The sequence below is a fragment of the Bos indicus x Bos taurus genome, chromosome 27 (genome assembly GCF_003369695.1).
Source record: "Bos indicus x Bos taurus breed Angus x Brahman F1 hybrid chromosome 27, Bos_hybrid_MaternalHap_v2.0, whole genome shotgun sequence".
In the NCBI taxonomy this organism is placed as follows: Eukaryota; Metazoa; Chordata; class Mammalia; order Artiodactyla; family Bovidae; genus Bos; species Bos indicus x Bos taurus.
Window position 1 is genome coordinate 3,117,509 of NC_040102.1, and position 24,492 is coordinate 3,142,000.

The window sequence follows — 24,492 nt, forward strand, 5'->3', positions numbered from 1 at the left end:
AGCGGTGGACCCCATGTGCAGAGAGCTAGTCGTGTGTGGTGTCCCTGGAGGAGAACTCTTGCCTATCTCGCAGTTCCAAGGATGCTGGCATTCATTCAGCAAGGTATTGGATATCTGGTATGGGCTAGATACCACTTAGACCCTGAGAATACAGAGGTGGACAGTATAGAAATTGGACTTGTCCTTCTGATGGACAGTATAAGCAAGAAAGTGGGCAGTTACAATGCAGTGGGATAAACGCCACTACAATTTGGGAAAAAATGCCATTCCAGCTTGGGAGGGTGAGCACCTACAAGGTTTAGGACCTCAAAAATGGAGATGGCATTGTGAAAAGGGAGGAAAATACTATAGAGGAAATAAGTTTGGATATCAGCAGAAGGTAGTTCTGGAGGCCTGGCATACTTTCCATAAAGATAACTGAACAATCAACCTAGGAAAGAGAAAACAGACCAGGTGTGGGAGGCTCAATGCCAGGATTGGAACCTCTAGAGCTAAAAAAGGGGGTGGGTGAAGGCCTTGGAGCAAACATGCGCTGTGGCCAGAACTTTCACATCAGGGTCTCAAGCCCGGTCCTGGAGAGTGGCCTTGGAGAAGGACGAGAGGGAGGTAATAAATTACTCTGTGGGCAAGTGAACCAGAACAAACAGGGAGTGAACAGCCCACACTGAGGGCCAGGGCTGTTTGGGGCAAAGAGCCTGCTGTGTGATGTGCCAGGTTCCGAGTTTCAGAAAACACCTGCAACACCAGGGGAAGAGAAGAAAACTAGATTTCCAGTGAGGTTGGTAGGAACAGATGCTATTGTGGGACCAGCACCTTTGGGGAAACAGATAATGGATTACAGTTGTTCAGAAAAGAGCATTTAACAAATGCCCATAGATAAAGCTTACTTTAAAAGCAGCAGACAAAACGTAACCTTATAATCTCCTAAGGGAAGCTAGGAAACATGTGTGGTTTTCAAGAATCCATAAAGTTCCTAAAGCAAAGACTTTCTTGCATACAGCTAACAGAAGCACTGAGCTTTATTAGGAGGTAGTCACAGGCAGGAGAAATGGATGTGTCCTTACATGAGACTGTTTATTTTATAGTGTTCACAGAAAATCCTGAAGAACCATTAGAATCAGACAGGTGTGTGAGTTATAGAATCAATCTAACCTTTTGGGGGGTTTTGTCAGTATTTATTGGCACACTTAGTGACATTTATATTGTTAAATGAAAATATAAGAGCTTGAAGCTGCCAATGGAATCATTATAAGGACAATATCCGATCACAGGATGCTATAAATCACTTGAACAAAGCAGAAGTGCAAATTTCTACTGTTCAAAGATGAAAATAAATTCCTGCAAACTCTCTACTTTGCCTGCTCTCTCATCAGATGAAGGAGGAAAGGTTGTGACTCCACCTATGAACTGTAACTGCATAGACTCATATCCAGCATCTGAACCGGCCACAACGATCAGTTGCTCCATTGTCATTCAGTCCACCTACTGATTACCTTTTCCTTTGTTTTCTGTTCTCTAGACTTCCTTGCCCCTTCTTCCCTAAATTCATAGAAATACATATGTGAGTTCATGAATCTGCCTGCACATGACAGAAATCCCCATACATTAATAAACCTTATCTATGGCTGAAAGCTGGTTTTCTGCAATCAATAACAGAATAAAATTATTTCTGACCTGGCCAATGTCGTTATGGGACAATTTGTTCTTTCACTTGAACTTTTCTAAATATGAATGAATTTGGAGACTTACACTGACACATTTACACTATTGATACTACATATACAATGGATAACTAACGAGGCCCTACTGCATAGCACATAGCACAGGGAAGTCTGCTTAATGATCTCTGGTGACCGAAATGTGAAGGAAATCCAAAAAAGGAGGGTATATCTGTATACATATGGCTGATTCACTTTGGTGTACAGTAGAAACACAACATTGCAAAGCAACTATACTCCAATAAAATTTAAAATAAATAAACATGAATGAGGCTTGTTGCTTCTCTATCAATCAGTCATTAATTATAATTTAAGCTATTGAGCCACAACAGGGCTAAATAAATAAGCACAGAACATTCCAGAACACTTAGGAAGCTTTCAACCTCTACCCTACACAAATCATCACCTTCAGTTCAGTTCAGTCGCTCAGTCGTGTCCAACTCTCTGCGACCCCATGAATCGCAGCACGCCAGGCCTCCCTGTCCACCACCAACTCCCGGAGTTCACTGAAACTCACGTCCATTGAATCCATCATCACCTTAGTTTAAGACAAAATTCCACTCAGGCCAAGTATCTTAATTCGATGTTTTTACCAAAACTATGCCAAGTGGGTGAAACTGATGGCATTTGCGGAGAGACTTTCAGCTACTGAAAGTGTTCACGCTCCTAGAGGTGGTGTCATCCACTTGGAAGAGCTGCTGGGGATCAGTGTCCTTCCCCTGCAGAGTGAAGACAGCACCCCAGGGGCCACAGGACACCTTTTTCCACGGCCAGCTGACTCTTCCCTGAGGACACTTACAGACAAACACAGAAGACAAAGCACAGGTTCTTTCTGGATGTGCCCAGGGATATGGCAGTGTCTACTCGGTCTGAAACCCATATGCCTGCTGTGTACGCATGGAGCTGGGGTGGACTCTGTTCTCACCCATGGCTCTCCTGCTTGGCTGCACATTGGACACGCCTGGCAGTGTGTTACCGACCGTGATGCCCAGATTCCCCACCAAGCCTATCAGACCAGAATCTCTGTAGAACTGGGCAAAGGGATTGTGTTTTTTAACCTTTCCAGGTAATTCTAACATAAATATAGAGTTAAGAACACTGTTCTTGATCTGGGATGGAAAGACTGGGATTTATGTCACCTGTCAGTGGACACATGTCTGTGTACTGTTAGAAAAGGCATTTTGGTTCTATGTGCCTTGGACTCTTCATGTGCACAAAAGGATTAGAAAGATGAGCTCTCTCTCGTGCTTCTATGCAAGATGAGTGAAATAAAGAGAACCCACTTGGTAAAAATTACAAATTATGAAAATAGTGCTGTAATGCTTAAAATTCTCAGAGCCAGGCTTCAGCAATATGTGAACCGTGAACTTCCTGATGTTCAAGCTGGTTTTAGAAAAGGCAGAGGAACCAGAGATCAAATTGCCAACACCCGCTGGATCATGGAAAAGCAAGAGAGTTCCAGAAAAACATCTATTTCTGCTTTATTGACTATGCCAAAGCCTTTGACTGTGTGGATCACAATCAACTGTGGAAAATTCTGAAAGAGATGGGAATACCAGACTACCTGATCTGCCTCTTGAGAAATTTGTATGCAGGTCAGGAAGCAACAGTTAGAACTGGACATGGAACAACAGACTGGTTCCAAATAGGAAAAGGAGTTCGTCAAGGCTGTATATTGTCACCCTGTTTATTTAACTTATATGCAGAGTACATCATGAGAAATGCTGGACTGGAAGAAACACAAGCTGGAATCAAGATTGCCGGGAGAAATATCAATAACCTCAGATATGCAGATGACACCACCCTTATGGCAGAAAGTGAAGAGGAACTCAAAAGCCTCTTGATGAAAGTGAAAGTGGAGAGTGAAAAAGTTGGCTTAAAGCTCAACATTCAGAAAACTAAGATCATGGCATCCAGTCCCACCACTTCAAGGGAAATAGATGGGGAAACAGTGGAAACAGTGTAAGACTTTATTTTTCTGGGCTCCAAAATCACTACAGATGGTGGCTGCAGCCATGAAATGAAAAGACGCTTACTCCTTGGAAGGAAAGTTATGACCAACCTAGATAGCATATTCAAAAGCAGAGACATTACTTTGCCAACAAAGGTTCGTCTAGTCAAGGCTGTGGTTTTACCTGTGGTCATGTATGGATGTGAGAGCTGGACTGTGAAGAAGGCTGAGCGCCGAAGAATTGATGCTTTTGAACTGTGGTGTTGGAGAAGACTCTTGAGAATCCCTTGGACTGCAAGGAGATCCAACCAGTCTCTGAAAGAGATCAGCCCTGGGATTTCTTTGGAAGGAATGATGCTAAAGCTGAAACTCCAGTACTTTGGCCACCTCATGCGAAGAGTTGATTCATTGGAAAAGACCCTGATGCTGGGAAGAATTGGGGGCAGGAGGAGAAGGGGACGACAGAGGATGAGATGGCTGGATGGCATCCCTGACTCAATGGATGTGAGTCTGAGTGAACTCCGGGAGTTGGTGATGGTAGGGAGGCCTAGTGTGCTGCGATTCATGGGGTCGCAAAGAGTCGGACATGACTGAGCGACTGATCTGATCTGATTATTCTCTGATACTATGAAATTAAAAACAAATGGTCTTTTATCTGAACGGGATGACATGGATAAATTATGTTACTTGTACATTTACCATGTTGTAAAAATGTTACCACATCTAACCTAAAATCTTCAAAGCCTAAACATTTATTTGGGGTGGAAAGATGTAATGACCAGCCCCATACACTTGAGTCCTTGTTAGCAGGAGCCTGGCAACCTGGGCTCCCAGGTAAAGATTTCTATCTCGATTCAAAGGATGGTGACCATTCAGTTGGGTGAACTGTCAACAATCTGATAGAGAAGCTTATTTCATTCCACACTTTTTTTACCTTTATGGAAAGTTCATGTGCAAAATGCATAATTAAAAAGGAGTGTCATTCAGGAGATGATTATCAGCGAGTTTGAATAAAGCATGCTGCGTGCTGCTCACGTCCCCCCGGTGACCTTGCCAGGACTCTTGTTGTATCAAGTGCCCAGCTGGAGAAAACTGAGCTAATAATGGCCCAGCTGCATAGTCTAACGAGATCTTTGTGATACAAGCAAGGTCAAGTGCTCTATCACGCAGCGCATTAATCTCATTGTGCACCGAGAGAGAAAGGGGCCGAGGGACGTCCGTACTGGCTGGAGCCAGCCCCCAGGATGGCGAGCGCGACTTCGAGAGGGAGATGAATAGCACTTCTAAACACAGCTGAGAAAGACTGTTCTAGAAATAAGGCCTGTGCACATCCGTTTCAATATTGAGTGTTCAACCAATGATTTCTATCGTGCATTTATTTTTATATTTATAAATTCAGTGCCATTAATTGCATTCTTCTTGAGAGTTCTCTTACGACCAAACTTTCTTATAAACCCATACAACTGCCACACTTAATGTAATCCTATAAAACAATTGTAAAACGTGCTTAATAGACTATGTTTTATCTCGTGATCACCAGTGTATTGGATTCTATAAATTAGAAGGTTGATTTCTAATATTTCATAAAACAAATCTCAAGGTCTGAAGAATAAAATGAAGACTGATATTAAGGTTTCAGATTTCTTCAAGACTGGTTTAGAAACCACCATAAAAATAAACAAAAACAACAAACCATAACAATTCAGTTGAACAATGAAGTCACCAGAGGTTTCTTATTGTAAATGTTGATTTTATAGAAAGACATTGTCCTTAATTTCAAGGTTTTAAGAAAAATACCTGCCAAGTTTTACGCTATTAAAAATGTTAGTCTTACTTCCCATGGACAAATTCCATGGGATTCTCCAGGCCAGAATACTGGAGTGAGTAGCTGTTTCCTTTTCCAGTGGATCTTCCTGACCCAGGCATCAAACTGGGGTCTCCTGCATTGCAGGCACATTCTTTACCACCTGAACTACCATGGAAGCCCTAGTACTACTTAGCTAAAAAAATAGCATATTGTAGAATGTTCCCAATAGATGATACTCCTAGCCTTAATGGTATCAAAAAATTCACCTTTAGACCATAAATTCACACAATGGAAAGTCTGCAAAGGGACTGGATGCTGCTTATAATGTGGAACCACCATGTCAGAACAAGTCTGACTTCCCATAAAACTGACTGATGGACTGTTGATCACAGTCCCACTACCCACAGTGGTATCATTCTAAGCATATGAATGACATAAATAAAGGTGTGGGTGGTCTTCTGTTGTGAAATCTTTATTTCTCTGTTGACTATCTTATTATGCTCATAAAGTCAAAGCTCAAAGGCACCGAAATTCCAAAAATTATTTCCAAGTCACTAAATCATCACTGCATCTTGTGTGGCCTGGTTTCAGGGTGAATTGGGGAATGTGACCATCTACTTGCATAGCTTATTACTGGATACATGGATCATACTTTCTTTTGGAGCGTTTTGAGAACTATGACATCACACATTCCCTAAGAAGGATATACTTTTAATAAAAGACAGGTGGGAGGGGGTTCAGGATTGGGAACACGTGTACACCCGTGGCGGATTCATGTTGATGTATGGCAAAACCAATACAATATTGTAAAGTAATTAGCCTCTAATTAAAATAAATAAGTTTAAAAAAAAGACAGGTGACCTTGTTATTATGGACTGAGTGTGCAAAGAAACCGGACAGTTTACTTACTGGTTGTTAAGTTTAATTTACTGGGGAAAGTTTTTATAATAATGGAAATTGTGCTCATTCATTAACAGACTCTCCTTGAGCATTTACTTTTGAACAGACTGTCAGCTAGGAAGTAGAAAACAAATATAAAGGGAATATCCACCTGGGCTTCAAGGACCCCTCTCCTCAACCCTGCCTTGGAGACACGTGACTCTAATGAGGGAGAGGCTTCCAAGGCCAAAGGCAGTGACCATGGACGCTGCTGGGGGTGCGGGTGAGGAAGGGCGATGCAGGCGATGCATGGAAACCTTGCTTCCCTCATCTGTAAACCTAGTTCAAGGTGCACAATAAAGGCTGGCTATTGATATGCTTATTATTCCTGTATATGATTTACAACATTATCAGAATACCAAACTCTTAAGAAGTAGTTGAACATATCCAATTAGTTTCCTAAAGCTTGGACTGCAAGGAGACCAAACCAGTCAATCCTAAAGGAAGTCCTCCTTGAATATTCATTGGAAAGACTGATACTGAGGCTGAAGCTCTAATACGTTGGCCACCTGGTTCAAAGAGCTGACTCATTGGAAAAGACCCTGATGCTGGAAAAGATTGAAGGCAGGAGGAGAGGGGATGACAGAGGATGAGATGGTTGGATGGCATCACTGACTCAGTGGTCATGAGTTTGAGAAAACTCCAGAAGATAGTGAAGGACAGGGAAACCTGGCATGCTATAGTCCATGGGGTTGCAAGAGTCAGACATGACTTAGCAATTGGATAACAACAAATATTAGTAACATGGGAGCAGCAAAAAATAGTAATGGAGGTCAAGTTTGTGCAACATTTCATTGCATATGTGCTGAAATCCTTCTTTGCATGAAGGCAATACGTGTGTGTGTGTATTTGAAGATAATATTAGTGAGTGAAAGGTAACAGTCCAAAATATATGATGCCTCTAGCCTGCTTCAAATGTGCGGCCACATTTTATAAGGTTAAACCAAATAGTCGAGGTCAAGCATTTACTCAGACACCTGAACATTCAATAAGCCAGCACATCAGCTCCACATCACTCACCTGTAATTGCTAAAAAGGAAACCTGTCCTCAGCCTCCCTTTTCAATAAGACGTGTATGGGGAAATTCTATGCTTTTTATATCTTAGCATTCACCTGCACAGATTAGGAAAGGATTATTTCCCTGAAACTAATGAAGTTTGAACTTCAGAGCCTATCTTTCACGCAGGTGCATTGAGGTTCTGGAAACTGACCTAGAATGTGCCTAGAATCCTCTGAATGGGGAATTTTGCAGCAAAAATAATTTTAAGTTCAACTGGGTAAGGCCATTCTCTCTCTTCTCTATTCTCCTTCTGGATATTTCAGCACTGGTGCTGGGCATTGCGTGGGGCTTTTGGGATCAGTCTAAAGGTAAATTTAAGGTCACTTATGTCAGCCTATTTATACAGTTTCCATCACGTTTATTTATAACTAATTATCAATCATCATTCCAAAGCAATGTGTGTGGTTGGCTCTGTGAACACAGCGTGGGCCACAGTACTGGATGCTGAGACAAGGGTGTTATGGACCATGTTCTAAGTGCCAGCGCTGGAAAGGGGTAGGTGGTGGAAGTGGGACAAGGTTTGGTGGACAAGGACAAAGTTAGACTCTAGATGCTTGACAGAAGTTTTCTCAAGTTAGAACACAATGCTAAAAATATACGAGACATCAAAATGAATCCTCACTTCAGCATACAAGTTATCCATCAGATCAGATCAGATCAGTCACTCAGTCGTGTCCGACTCTTTGCGACCCCATGAATCGCAGCACGCCAGGCCTCCCTGTCCATCACCAACTCCCGGAGTTCACTCAGACTCACGTCCATCGAGTCAGTGATGCCATCCAGCCATCTCATCCTCTGTCATCCCCTTCTCCTCCTGCCCCCAATCCCTCCAAGCATCAGAGTCTTTTCCAGTGAGTAAACTCTTTGCATGAGGTGGCCAAAGTACTGGAGTTTCAGCTTTAGCATCATTCCTTCCAAAGAAATCCCAGGGCTGATCTCCTTCAGAATGGACTGGTTGGATCTCCTTGCAGTCCAGGGGACTCTCAAGAGTCTTCTCCAACACCACAGTTCAAAAGCATCAATTCTTTGGCGCTCAGCCTTCTTCACAGTCCAACTCTCACATCCATACATGACCACAGGAAAAACCATAGCCTTGACTAGATGAACCTTTGTTGGCAAAGTAATGTCTCTGCTTTTGAATATGCTATCTAGGTTGGTCATAACTTTCCTTCCAAGGAGTAAGCGTCTTTTCATTTCATGGCTGCAGTCACCATCTGTAGTGATTTTGGAGCCCAGAAAAATAAAGTCTGACACTGTTTCCACTGTTTCCCCATCTATTTCCCATGAAAGTAGTGCTATTTTTTAAAACATGTTTAAAAAAGTATTTGACTAATAAAAGGCCAGATGACCTTTCTATTCTCTCTATAGAAAAAAAGTACAAAATCATATGCTCACAGGGAAAGGTAGCCACTAAATATTTCCCCAAAGCTGTAGGAGAATACATAGGTGTGCAGGGGGTAAAATGACTAGGAATTTTTTTTTTCAGATTTTTTTCTGACATTTCTGATGATTATAGTATTTTTTATCTTTCTAAATATATATAAATTGTAGAGCTGTCTTATTTTAAAGAAAATACTTACTTTCAAACTTATTATAATGGTCATATATGACCATTATATGTTCAATATAATGTATCTCTTTTTATTGGTGAGACTCCAAATTATTACCCTTAGGCTTGCCAAAACCTAGATCATCCTCTGAAAACTATTAGAACATTTTGCTATCATGTTCCAAAGAATACAGTCCTTCTATTACAAGCAAACTTCAAGAATATTATAAAATCAAATGCATTCCATCTTGCTTCCTTCCTGGGTCCACCCTCTGTAAGTTTTGCTCTGGGTTTTCTCCACTTCTGGTGGCAACTGGCTATCACAGTGTCATAGGAGAGATGTCTCTCGTGGTTTTGACATTCATAAAGATCAGTAGATATTTAAGTTTATCCAATTAAAAGGAAACAACTTTGCACTACATGAGCCTTCCATGATAGAAGTGCAGTTAGCTTTACCATTTACCTAGTTCAAAAATGTATAATATAATAAAAATATAATTCTAGGACATTTTTTCTGAAAATATGCACTTAAAATATTCTTCCCACTTTCTGTCGGTTTGCTGTCTGCATTGGGCTATTTAGAGAAAAACAGATGGTCAGTACTGAGGTCTCAGTAAGAGTCCAGAGATAATACTGACAAGAGAGTCTAACTGAAAAGACTCTGTATAAATCCTTCTTCCTGCCTCCAATCATAGGAATGTTGTACTTGATTAACTAGAATCACCCAGGAAATTGACTTCCAAACACCCACTGGAGGTGCACGTGGCTTTGAAAGGTAGGTGCCCTGACTTGGATCCAATGACAACGTTTTCCTGTACTTATGTTAAAGAGTGTTATTTTCACACCTGTCAGTTCAGTTCAGTTCAGTCACTCAGTCGTGTCTGACTCTCTGTGATCCCATGAACTGCAGCACGCCAGGCCTCCCTGTCCATCACCAATTCCTGGAGTCCATCCAAACCCATGTCCATCGAGTTGGTGATGCCATCCAACCATCTCATCCTCTGTTGTCCCCTTCTCCTCCTGCCCTCAATATTTCCCAGCATCAGGGTCTTTTCCAGTGAGTCATCTCTTCGCATCAGGTGGCCAAAGTACTGTAGTTTCAGCTTCAACATCAGTCCTTCCAATGAACACTCAGGACTGATCTCCTTTAGGATGGACTGGTTGGATCTCCTTGCAGTCCATGAGACTCTCAAGAGTCTTCTCCAACACCACAGTTCAAAAGCATCCATTCTTCAGTGCTCAGCTTTCTTTATAGTCCAACTCTCACATCCCTACATGACCATAGGCTTGACTAGACGGACCTTTGTTGGCAAAGTAATGTCTCTGCTTTTGAATATGTTATCTAGGTTGGTCATAAGTTTCCTCCCAAGGAGTAAGCGTCTTTTAATTTCATGGCTGCAGTCACCATCTGCAGTGATTTTGGAGCCCAGAAAAATAAAGTCAGCCACTGTTTCCACTGTTTCCCCATCTATTTCCCATGAAGTGATGGGACCGGATGCCATGATCTTAGTTTTCTGAATGTTGAGATTTAAGCAAACTTTTTCACTCTCCTCTTTCATTTTCACACCTGTCATATAAGGCCTAAAAAAATTATGCTGGAGTTAGTGGATTTCAAGCCTCTACTATACAGATGATTTAATTCCCAATATGATGAAGAGCATCATTAAAAAGTCAATCACGAAATGCCCATTTGGCCTGAAACCAGGCTAACAGAGGCAATTTGTGAGGATTTTACAGGCTGAATGCTGTTCAGGCAAAGTACAACCAATGGTCATCATAATTAAATATTCAACGCCTTCCTCACTAATTGATTAGATGTAATTCACGGATCACCTAGATGCTGGCTTCACTTCAAAAATCACAGACTTAAAGACATCGATAAATATTTCCTATATATTAAGAAAATGGGCTTTAATTAAAATAATTGATTTTTTTCCCCCTCACACTTGTGGCTGACTACAGCACATAGTCAGAATGTCTGCTGTGTGCTATTTAAGTTATGTTTGATCAAATAAACCCATTCTTTGCTTTATTAATATAGATTTATGCTTAAAACTCTAGCCGAGAAGATTTATAGCACAAGGGGAATGCCTTATTTTACATACTAAATGGAAAAGTGCATCAGTCTGTTTACTTTTGTTCTTGTTAATACTGTATAGTATTATAGACACACAAAATTTAAATCTTTTCAAACAGAAATACAAAATCAGTATTATTAGTCCTATAATCAAGTTAAGTGATCTTATCCTTGTGAAACATAGATGTTCCTAAAAGGACATAAATACATTTGCTATGTACACAGAGCCTTAGGTTTCTAATGCCCAAACTTAGCTCACTTTTAGACACTGTCCTGTTAAATTCTCAAAAATGGAAAGAATTCTACATGGAATTAAAAAATTGCTCTGTCTTATACACCTATTATAGGTTATGACTTGCATTTGGTTCCTAACTTGTTCAGTTTTTGTTTCTTTGTTTGTTTGTTTCACTTATTTACTCCTTCACCGCCCACTCTTCAACAACTTTCCACAGTCTTAAATACTCACACTCTAGTGGAAGGGGCAGAGTAGCCCCACGTCAGGAACTTGGAGTCTCAGATGTCACCCAGATGGGCTGAGCCAGAACCTGTAGTTTCACAGTATGCTTGACTGCTCAGCTTTCCTGATAGAGAAGCAAGTTGGGAGTCCAGGACTTCAGGTCACACCCCAGGAAGATGAGCAGCTCATCCTCCTGAATTTTCATGTCTCATTTAAAGCAGGGCACCTGGTCCCAGAAAAACATACAAACTACCAGAGCTCAGTGGACTAACTGGTGATAGGTAGACAGACGTGCTACAGTTCAGGGCTGCCTGGCGCACCATCACCAGCACCACAGAAGTTGGCTTGCTTGTTTGATTTAGCCCAATTTAATTTTGTCAGTGCAATACTTAAGAAGGGGCTTTCTTGATAGCTCAGTGGGTAAAGAATCCTGCCTGCAGTGCAGGAGACACAAAAGACACAGGTTCGATTTGTACGTCAGGAAGATCCTGTGGAAAAGGAAATGGCAATCCACTCCGGTGTTCTTGCCTGAAAAATCCCATGGACAGAAGAACCTGGCGGGCTACAGTCAATGGCACTGCAAAGAACTGGACACAGCTGAGTGACTAAGCATAACATACTTAAGAAACAAGTAAAAGTTTATCTCGAAATCTGTGAGAAAAATTCTTTGAATTCTACATCCTTCTTGATGTTCGCAAAGATTCTTGAACCAGTTGTTTCCAAACATACCTGCCCATGAGTTAAACTATTCTCAGGATAAACAGATAAACTGATTTCCAGGAGTTCATATACCCTCTTTGCAGAATTAGCAATGCATTGAGAACTAACGGTCCAAAGAAATATTAAAGGAAGTGATCTCTTTACATGGGAGAGACCCCTCAGGTAAAGATTCTGAAACATTGAACACAGAACAGCAGGCAAATTTAATAAAAAATTATCAAACAATGTACTGAAGTTCTAGATCATCTAGAACCCAGATTTTCTAGTTTAAAAAACTAGACCCAGAAACTAAAAAGCACGGAGATACATAGATGGAGAAAACAAACCAATGGTCTAAGAACCTGTGGCAGTGAATTCGTTTTGATGTTGGGTTCTCTAATGTAACTGTCGTTGTTGCTTAGTTTTCAAATGCTGTCTGACTCTTTTGCAACCGCATGGACTGCAGCCCACCAGGCTTCTCTGTCATGGAGTTTCCCAGGCAAGAATACTTGGAACAGTAGCTATTTCCTCCTCCAGGGGATCTTACTGACCCAGGAAGCAAACCCACATCTCCTGCATTGCAGGCAGATTCTTCACCACTAAGCCCTTAGGGAAGCCAACTGCTTTCTCATAAATAACTTCATCCATATTACTAATGACGGCTTCATACCCTGACAGAGGTTCTAGGTGCCCACTGATCTCAAGCAACTTAATCTCTCTCTGGATCTAATTTTCCTCATTTGTTAAACTGAAGCAGCACACTGAAATTTTTTTCTCATGCACCTTTCCATGTTGTATGTACTCATGAGAGCATCAAAACTGCCGAGATCTGATAAGACAGCCAGTATTTTTAAAGCAGCGGTCTAAATTTCAGGGAGACGAAGATTAGTGCAAGCTGGTACAGGAAGTTTCCAAAACAGAGTTCAAATGCCATAGTCATTCTTTCCTACGGAGACAGTAAGTCACAACACGACTAGCAATTTTCATTACCTTGGCTTTGTAAGAACTGTGTGTGGGGACAGTCAGACACTCGAGTTGGGTTTTGTAAACAGTCACTTCTAACAAGGGTTTCATAAATTTTATACCTATTTGCCTCTTCTAAAACAAAACATTTCACAAGGATCCCTGTAATGATTAGGTTTCATTCAAATTATGATCCCAACATATGTCATAGGATCATATATATATTCCATTACATATATATATATATATATATATATATATATATATATATATATATAATGGAATATTATTTGGTCATAAAAATAATGAAATAATGTGATTTGCAGTGACAGATGGACCTAGACATTATCACATTAAGTGAAATAAGTTCAGTTCAGTTCAGTTCAGTCGCTCAGTCGTGTCCGACTCTTTGCGACCCCATGAATCGCAGCACACCAGGCCTCCCTGTCCATCACCAACTCCCGGAGTTCACTCAGACTCACATCCATCGAGTCAGTGATGCCATCCAGCCATCTCATCTTCTGTCGTCCCCTTCTCCTCCTGCCCCCAGTCCCTCCCAGCATCAGTCTTTTCCAATGAGTCAACTCTTTGCATGAGGTGGCCAAAGTACTGGAGTTTCAGCTTTAGCATCATTCCTTCCAAAGAAATCCCAGGGCTGATCTCCTTCAGAATGGACTGGTTGGACCTCCTTGCAGTCCAAGGGACTCTCAAGAGTCTTCTCCAACACCACAGTTCAAAAGCATCAATTCTTAGGTGCTCAGCCTTCTTTACAGTCCAACTCTCACATCCATACATGACCACAGGAAAAACCATAGCCTTGACTAGACGGACCTTTGTTGGCAAAGTAATGTCTCTGCTTGTGAAGTAAGTTAGACAAAGACAAATATTGTTATCACTTGTATGTGGAATCTTTAAAAAAAATGAACTTATTTCCAAAACAGAAATAGACCCTCAGACATAGCAAACAACCTTATAGATCCCAAAGGTGAAAGTGGGGAGGGATAAATTAGGAGTCTGGGATTAACATACACACACTGCTATATGTAAAATAGATAATCAACTAGGACCTACTCTATAGCACAGGAAATTATACTCACAATTATGTAATAAGCTATAAGGAAAAAGAATCTGAAAAAAATATATATATATAAATGAATCACTGTGATGTACACCTGAAACTTACATGATATTGTAAATCAACTACATTTCAATGAAAAAGTCTTAAAAAGTTACAATCTTTTTAATCATGTAAATGTAAAACTAGGAATGCTTATAGGTTGCATATGACTATATATATATATAAAACAAATGCACACAAAACTATTTCTTTTTCTTAAAAATAAACTTTTAATAAAAATCTTTATAAACATTAATTACTATTCTGATTTTTTTAGTAACAATAAATTGCTACTCAAAACTTTTCTCACACAAATCAAGATCACCAATAATAATACAGTAATGATTATTACTACTACTATCAATATTTTTCACTAGGCCATAATATTCTGATGAAGCTCTACTAAAATTACAACAACAAAAATCTCTTTCATATGGAGCACTCTTGGTATCACATGCCTTCCTTTGCCCGGAGCTGTCATTTACACTGCAAGTTCATGTGCATCTTTTACTCATTAGCCTGAGGATATTAAAGGAGTCTGCTTTTAGCTTATGGAATCTTAAACACAATGCAAATAAGGCAGTCATGCTGATAATGCAGTATATGGTCACAGAGAGTTGCATAATCATAAAATGAAAACACAAAATTAAAATCTAGTTGCAGAGAACCAGAGGCCCCCTAGGAGGTCTTCAGAGCCCATTTCAAGAATGCTTTTCTAAATTCCATATACATGCGTTAGTATACTGTATTGGTGTTTTTCTTTCTGGCTTACTTCACTCTGTATAATAGGTTCCAGTTTCATCCACCTCATTAGAACTGATTCAAATGCATTCTTTTTAATGGCTGAGTAATAGTCCATTGTGTATATGTACCACTGCTTTCTTATCCATTCATCTGCTGATGGGCATCTAGGTTGCTTCCATGTCCTGGCTATTATAAACAGTGCTGCGATGAACATTGGGGCACACATATCTCTTTCCCTTCTTGTTTCCTCAGTGTGTATGCCCAGCAGTGGGATTGCTGGATCATAAGGCAGTTCTATTTCCAGTTTTTTAAGGAATCTCCACACTGTTCTCCATAGTGGCTGTACTAGTTTGCATTCCCACCAACAGTGTAAGAGGGTTCCCTTTTCTCCACACCCTCTCCAGCATGTATTGCTTGTAGACTTTTGGATCACAGCCATTCTGACTGGCGTGAAATGGTACCTCATAGTGGTTTTGATTTGCATTTCTCTGATAATGAGTGATGTTGAGCATGTTTTCATGTGTTTGTTAGCCATCTGTATGTCTTCTTTGGAGAAATGTCTATTTAGTTCTTTGGCCCATTTTTTTGATTGGGTCATTTATTTTTCTGGAGTTGAGCTGTAGGAGTTGCTTGTATATTTTTGAGATTAGTTGTTTGTCAGTTGCTTCATTTGCCATTATTTCTTCCCATTCTGAAGGCTGCCTTTTCACCTTGCTAATAGTTTCCTTTGATGTGCAGAAGCTTCTAAGTTTAATTACGTCCCATTTGTTTATTTGGGAGAGGGTGGGAAGATTTGGGAGAATGGCATTGAAACATGTATAATATCGTGTATGAAACGAGTTGCCAGTCCAGGTTCGATGCACGATACTGGATGCTTGGGGCTGGTGCACTGGGACGACCCAGAGGGATGGTATGGGGAGGGAGGAGGGAGGAGGGTTGAGGATGGGGAACACATGTATACCTGTGGCAGATCCATTTCGATATTTGGCAAAACTAATACAATATTGTAAAGTTCAAAAATAAAATAAAAAAAAAAAAAAAGAAAGAATGCTCTTCTCATCATTTAAGTGGCGCTCACAAGCGACGTCTATAGAGAAGTACAACACAGTCATCCTGACCCCCGGTTGCTCACAGGGTAGCAGAGTTTCTACCAGGTGGGACAGAAAAGGATCAGCAATAAGTCAACCCCCTCCAAACCACCCAGCCACCAGCCTATAAACGTAGAAAACGACTACTGTATATTGACGATGTGTGTGTGTTCAGTTGCTCAGTCGTGTCTGACTCTTTTGTGACCCTATGGACTATAGCTCACCAGGCTTCTCTGTCTATAGCATTTCCCAGGCAAGAATACTGGAGTGGGTAGCCCTTTCCTTCTCCAAGGGATCTTCCTGACCTGGGGATTGAAACTGCATCTCCTGCATTGCAAGTGGATTTTTCACTATTGAGTCACCTGGGAAGTGCTGTATATTGAAGACAGTTCAGTTAAAAAGGCCACAGAGGCATGAGAACAAATGATAATCCATCTCTTAAGAAACAGAAGTGCAAAAACAATCAGATGTTATTTAATGCATGTAAATTAAATATCTGTTATGTGCCATAGTCTGTTATTTGCAATAAGATGGGCCAATAACCAAAGATCAACATAATGAGTTAAAATGTATAGCATGCCTAATTTGGGACTTAATTTGAATAATTATGCCTTAGTTTAGCATTATAACTGTATTAAGTATAATGTTCCAGAGAGTATTTCTGGGTCTGTGATGTCTCTAGGTTATTGAAATAAACATAAATCTTTACTGAACTAAAATACAAAGAAATAAAAACAATTGCATAAACTTTAATGTTTATAAATTCGAAGCTGCATCAAAACATCATTGTGAATTCACATGTGTTTTTTGGTTACTTGTTGATTTGTCTCTGCTTCAGAATTCAGATTAAACAGGGTGTGAAATCTTGGGCAGAACAACCTGAATCCTTTGCTGAAATCAAACCATGACATCAAAATTAAAAATAAATATTTCCCTGAGACATTAACACAACATCTAAATTTAATCAACAGATCATCAAGCATTTATTTTTCACTCAGGGTGGGACCGATGGGTCGATACTCTGTTGGGCTCCCTCCAGGGATCCAGTGATGGAAGCTTCCCTGACTCTATTCTAGAACACCAGGCCCTGAGGTCTTCACATGAAAACTCAAACAGACAGAACCAAACAGAACCTGTCAGGACTAAAATGTGTGGATGGAAGGTGTAAATGTTGGGGAAAACCTTAGGAAGAGAAAATGATAAAGGCCAGTAAAAGCTAGACTCAACTGAGAGGGGTTAATCTTTGCTTTAAAATAAATACTGTCTGGAAAATTCTAAAAAACTGAGATTGTGGCATCCAGTGCCATTATTTCATGGCAAATAGATGGGGAAAAAGTGGAAGCAGTGAGAGATTTTATTTGGGGGGAACCAAAATCACCATGGATGGTGACTGCAGCCATGAAATTCAAAGACTTGCTCCTTGGAAGGAAAGTTATGACAAACCTAGATAAACCTAGTAATAGAGACATTACTTTGATGACAAAGGTCCATATAGTCAAAGCTATGGCTTTTCTTGTAGTCACTAATGGATGTGAGAGTTGGACCATAAAGAAGGCTTAGCACTGAAGAACTGATGCCTTTGCACTGTGGTGTTGGAGAAGACTCTTGAGAGTCCTTAGACAGCAAGCTGATCAAACCAGTCAATTCTAAAGTAAATCAATCCTGAATATACTTTGGAAGGATTGATGTTGAAGCTGAAGCTCCAATACTCTGACCACCTGATGCGAAGAACCAAGTCACTGGAAAAGACCCTGATGCTGGGAAAGATTGAGGGCAGGAGAAGGAGGCTACAGAGGATGAGGTGGTTGGATGGCATCACCAACTCAATGGACATGAGTTTGAGCAAACTCTAGGAGATAGTGAAGGACAGGGAAGAGTCAGATCCAACTTAGCAACTGAACTACAACAATAACAGATACACTATTATGCATTAGGGATATAAAGATTCCCACCCTGTGAAAGGTTTACAGTGTAGGGTGGAAGTCAGGTAAACAACTAGCAGAGGATATACAGAAGCTTTGTGAGAGCTGGGCTGAGAGGCAGCCTGGAGGGGAACCTGGTGATGGAGATCGCAGGGCAAACTTCTCAGGAGAGAAGGGCCATCAGGAGGTTGGTAACTGTTGTTAATATAATTATCATTATTGTTGTTATTTTCTTAATGAGAAGAATTTTAAGAACCACTTCTGGGGAAAGAAATAAATTCTAACCCAGAGTCCAAGCTTAAAGTATATACACTTTTATGGAGAGTTGTGAATGTGCTGAGAATTATATCAATATATCCTCCCCATGCAGCAGCAGCAAGATGGTTTCTCATTTCTTGCCCAATAACATATTTATTTCAAAAGCTCAGCAATGTTCTTTTCCAGTATCAGTAAGATTTCTTTGACATTTCCTCTTCTTTGCTGCACTGGTAACATCGTTCAGTCATGTCTGACTCTGTGACTCCATGGACTGTAGCCCGCCAAGGCTCCTCTGTTCATGGAATTCTCCAGGCAAGAATACTGGAGCGGATTGCCATTTCCTTTTCCAGGGGATCTTCACTATGCAGGTATCAAATCTGGGTCTCTGGCATTACAGGCAGATTCTCTACTGTCTGAGCCACTAGGGAAGCCAGGGAACATCATTAACATCATATGTTATCTCAAATCCCTCATCAGCTTTGAGGAACTTCATTTTCTCAAAGTGTCTTGATTGCAAGTGAGGATGGAAATCCTTCACCAGTCCTTCACCATTTCTAGAGTCTGTGTTTGATCTCATTCTAAAAACTTTAAATTGTTTTTCACTAGCTACATCTCATAGTACATTGTCAATTCTAAATCAAGAAAATCAGCCTTTGGAAAATGTACAGAATCTGGTCGGTTGCACTCGCTCATTCAACGTGGTGCCTTTTCAGTGAGCGTTGGGGAAGATCCTTTGATAATTTCACGGAAACAACTGAAATGAAACAGTATCTGACATTTCTCATTTAGGTAAGTAGAATGTGATGGCATTCACTGAATTTATTGGATTCTGAAATGACAAAGAATTGAACAACTGTTTTTGCCAAGGCCTGATGATCTAGGGTGTGGACAAATCAACATCTTATCTGGCATCTCATTGGGCTATATCATGTTCTCCAGATGTTCCCAAGTACTCCTTGTTGTGTCTTAATATTCCTGTGGCTTTCTTCTGCTCTTCTCGGCTGGTTTTTCCATTAGATTGTTTTAGACGCCCTGTGATGATCTGTGACTACAAGTAATGGGACGGTGCATGTGTTTCAAAGCCTCATGTTGCTTTTCAGTGGCCGCTCCTCCATTCTGTCACCTCTCGCTGTGCTGCATTTATTATATTGTGTGCTTCTTCTCTCCCAGCAGTTGGTACAAGCCATAGGATTGTCATACTCCTGTCTCTTTGTGTCCTGAAAGCAGCCTGAGCTCACTGTTAAAATGTTAGTATGACAGAAGTTATAGAGCAACTTTCAATGACTGTAGCAGTATTGTTTGTTGTAGTTTTAGTCACTAAGTCATGTCCAACTTCTCTGTGACCCAACGGACTGTAGCCCCCCAGGCTCCTTTGTCCATGGAATTTCCCAGGCAAGAATACCTGAGTGGGTTGCCATTTCCTTCTCCAGGGGATCTTCCCAAACCAGGGATCAAACATGCATCTCCTACATTGGCAGGAGGATTCTTTATCACTGAGCCACCTGGGAAGCCCTTATAGTAGTATTACTATTAATCAATACTTACAGTTTTATTGTCTTTTCCAGGAAATTGTCAACCTCTTTGATTCCAGGGTTCAACGTGGCTCTCTCTAGGGTCCACCAGTTTACTCACACCTCCCTCCCTGACCTTACTATCAATTTTGGTTACTCAAACCACTACCCAGGAAAAAGTTTCAGGGTTGAATCTTGGCTTTCCTATTTGTAAAAATGCATAATAAAATTATTCAGTATCTCTAAGGCACAATTTTCCTATCAAACTATCCACTTTGCAAGATTCTATGTATCTTAAATTATATAATGCCTGGCCTGTCTTGGACAGTGAGTACATAGTAGCCATATCCAGACTTCCTCCACCCACCCATGCACTGATCAATCTTGTCTCAATCTACTATACCCTGGGTTTTCCACCGGAGCTGGAAGCCAGCCCTGAATGATGGTAGATTTCACCATGTGAGCGCTCACCACCCTATTCTCACTAGACTTGCAATGAACACAGTTCTGCCTTTACCAGCATGGCATTTCACTCACTACCTGGGTTTGGTCATTGCCAACTGTCGGGGCTGTGGCTGCTGGTCTGCTTAACTGGGCCGAGGGCCTCTTACAGGTGTTCTGGGGATACCCATAGTGTTCTGAGGTCGCGCCCTGGGCCATCTGCTTATTGTCAGTGTGACTCGGGGCCTCTGGTCCTCTGAGAGTCACTCCCAGGCCCCCATTATAGCTGGTCAGTAACAGATTTCCTGCTTTGTTCAGCCTCATGTTTTTGTAATATTTAAGATAAAAATAACCTGTCAAGTTCAGAAATGACTGCTCAAGCCACAGGGTTTATCAAAATGACCACTACACAATTATTATACCATTATTATAAACTTTTCTAGGCCATAGTATTCCAATTAATAAGATATTACCATGGAAGTCACATTATATTATCAAGAAACCCTTAAATGATGTTATTGTTATCAGAGAAGTATGGTTTTCATATCCAGATTCACTATTTGCCAGTGTTTTATCCTGTTTCTGACTTTCAACTTTATTATTACTTTGAATCTACCTGCAATGCAGGACACCCAAGTTTGATTCCTGGGTCAGGAAGATCCCCTGGAGAATGAAATAACAACCTACTCCAGTATTCTTGCTTGGAGAATTTCATGGACAGAGGAGCCTGGCAGGTTACAGTCCATGGGGTCACAATGAGTCAGACACGACTGAGTAAATAACATACATACACACACACACACACACACACACACACACACACACACACACACACATACACACGCATTTCTCAACAACCAGAGTTAAGTCTCCCATCAGAGCACCAAGTGTGTAACAGGAGCTGAATTTTGATGTAGATCTGCATCATCGTTCCTTGCCAAAGAGATTCCAAGTTTTGGGAAGGGACTCTCTTCCATTATAGCACAGTGTCATCAAATTGAGTTCTAGTAAAACAAGAGATGTGGTGTGGAGACCTGCTAATTTTTTGTTATTACAATAGGCATACACTGTGCTTTTCAAACTTGAAAGTGTCTAAAAATGTCCCATGACTTAATTAAAATGCAGATTTTGGGGGGCCTGATTCAGCATTTGTAAGAAGCTGGCTGGTGTTGCTAACACTGCCTTTATGAACCATGCTTGGGAGAACTAGGACTTAAATCACCTCAAAATATGTTTTTAATGCTTGACCTTTTACATCAATGAAAAAAGTAACCGGTTGCATATATAGAATATTCTTAAACTAACGTTTGTACTGGAGACTGACTTTCTTTGCATTTACTTTTCCACTAGCCTCTATCCTCCTAAATCTCTGTGAGGGAGCCAGAGCCGCTTCTTTGATATTTTGTAAGAGATTAAGAAAGAGTCCTTCTATTTAAATAATTATTAATAATAGGTAAGCATATCACCAGTATTTTCATATGAAGGACAACCCAGCCTTATCCTTCTCCATAACATGTATTTTTTCACTCACAGGAATGTATGTATATATATAAAATCATATATATATATAAAATCATATATATATATACACATACATGTATATATATAAAATTAGTTTGCTCTACATCAGAAACCAACACAACATTATAAACCAACTATATTTGTTAGTTGAGGTATAGCTGGCTTACAATGTTGTGTTAGATTCTGATGTTAAGCAAAGTGATTATATGTATATATATAACTATGATTATATTATATATATACAGTCATTTTCAGAAATATGTATTTAGATTGTATTTTTTTATACACAATGAGGGGAACAGGTCCACTCCAGGCAGAAAGAAGACTAGAAACATCTGACCATGTGAGTTTAAATCCAACGTAACAAATAGTATTGATGACCTGGCAAAGGTCTCTAGAGATTTTCAGTTTAACATAAGCAGAGGCATGGCTTCGCTAAGCAGACAGTTGCTTCAAGTCGCTGCAGTAGGACAGGATGCCCACCAGAGGCTAGGAGGACATCTGTACCTCCCCTAAACAAGACACACTGCATCTGTGGTCCAGGGATACTCGGTGCTCAGCCTTCTTCAGGCTTCCTAGGAGGACTTGTTAAAGCACAGAGCCAGAACCCCAAGCCCCAAACATTCTGACTCAGTTCCAGCCGAGGATGAGAGTTTCCAATGGGCTCCCAGGTGGTGCTCAGGCTGCTGGAGGGAGGACCACACCTTGAGAATCTGACTCAGTGACCTCCGTTTCATCCACGCACATGTGCACATGGATAGTATGGTCAGTCACCTCACAGCTGGATTGGGACTGTGCGGCATCCTCATTCTCATCCAGACCCCTTCAAGGGCCTCCTCTCTAGTCAATAAAGCTCAGATGCCTGGGTCTGAGCAAGGTTTTCTCTTGACTTTGGACCAAATTTAATCACCAACCATCTTATCTCTCACTATTGAGAGTTAACAGGCAGGAAGGCTATGGGTCTCCAAAAGGAGGAAATAGGCTGCAAGTATTCAACAATTTTTAATCCCTCTCTTAAGCAGCAGGAGGATACAAGCTACAAGTGTCATATTTCTTTACTTTCTCTATACAGATTTAGAAAGAGGTTTCTTTTAAAATTCTGTGTTGCCATGATGACACCTGGTTCACCTGAACTTAACTTTTCTCAAACCTTGAGTTAACCAATGTGTTTTTCTTTTTTTTCTTTTTTTAAAGTTAACTGTCAAAAATCTCTAGAATAATGGAATCAGCAAACACATTGGTAGAAGCATAGTTGCTACTGCATTCAAATACTTAATGACCCTTCCAGTTCACTGATGGAGTCGCCAATACAATCATGCTGAATGACATTTGTCATTAGAATGGATTCCATACTCTTGGGTACTGAGAGCAGTACACTTCTTCTTTACTATCAAAACCAGCTTTCTAGTGGAATTCTTTTTTTGTTTTGTTTTGTTTTAAGATAGTAAATTATCTACTTTCTTTTCTTTTTTTTCCTCTCTTTTATTATTATTATTATTATTTTGGAAATGTTTTTCTTAAGCTATGTTAATGAAACATGTATTTACCCTAGTTCTTCAAGTTGGTTCCACTTAAGACTCAGAACCAATAAGGGCTCAATAAACCAATATCTTTTACTCATTCATTGTTCTCCTAATCTATGTTAATGGAGCTATATATTTACTTGGAAAACTTCCTTTCTTCACGATTCATGTCAATCCTTTCATGGTGCGGGATGACTCACCTGGTGCCAATGTTATCTCAAATGCATGTTGTGGGCGAGGGGCCTGGTGCCACTCTGAGGTTTGACACATCTCCTTTCTCTAATTAACAGCTTACTGATGGGTATATAATGTACTGCTAAAGGCTAGCAGGGGGACACTCTTTCTGCCCCTTTCTGACATCTATGTCAGAAGCTTTCTCTTTTATACTTTAATAAAACTTTATTACACAAAAGCTCTGAGCGATCAAGCCTTGTCACTGGCCCCGGATTGAGCTCCTCTCCTCTGGAGGCCAAGAATCCTGGTGTCTTTCAGGGCTCAGCAACAGCCTTTCACTATTTAGTTCCTTGTTTGCAATGTGCTGAATTACAAATATGGTTAGTGAGCCCCAAAGATGTTTTATATACATATTTTTTCAAATCTGTTCCTTTAGTGGATGGTTCTGTCTGGAATGCTCTTGTCTGGTTCCCCAAACTCTGATCAGTGAGATGTGGTGGACAGACCAGGACCCCCTCTCTCTCCTGACCACAGTGCTAACTTCAGAGCTTCAGGAATTCCTCCCACACCCCCAGCACACCATTCTATAGGTGATGGTTGTTATTCTAAATAAATTGGAAATTGTTAATTTTGTTGATTTTGAAGAAAAAGAAAAACACCATAGCATAACATTACATTGCAACATGAATCTGCTTCAAATAAAATGAACTGTTGCTAGAAAAAACTATGATACAGAAATTTGAGATACATTCAAAATGCCAGCACATACCTAAGTCAACTACTACTTGGTCTAGATTCATCATGTGGAACATGTAGCAAGTTTTCATGAAATATGAGATAGGCAAGCTTAATCCTTTAGAGAGCTTGCTGTAAATTCTAGAAAGAAGCTATTGACAAATTTTATCCAATGGTGGGAATAAAAAACAAGGTTATGCTCAGTTTAAAAGGTTAAAGAAAGGGGGCTTTAGGCAAA

General features: G+C 40.4%; 1 protein-coding gene across 3 annotated transcripts in view; it reads right to left on the bottom strand.

Annotated features, from left to right (window-relative positions):
• CSMD1 (CUB and Sushi multiple domains 1) overlaps positions 1-24,492 on the bottom strand; it is a 2,076,272-nt gene that overhangs the window by 912,495 nt on the left and 1,139,285 nt on the right. The window lies entirely within an intron of this gene.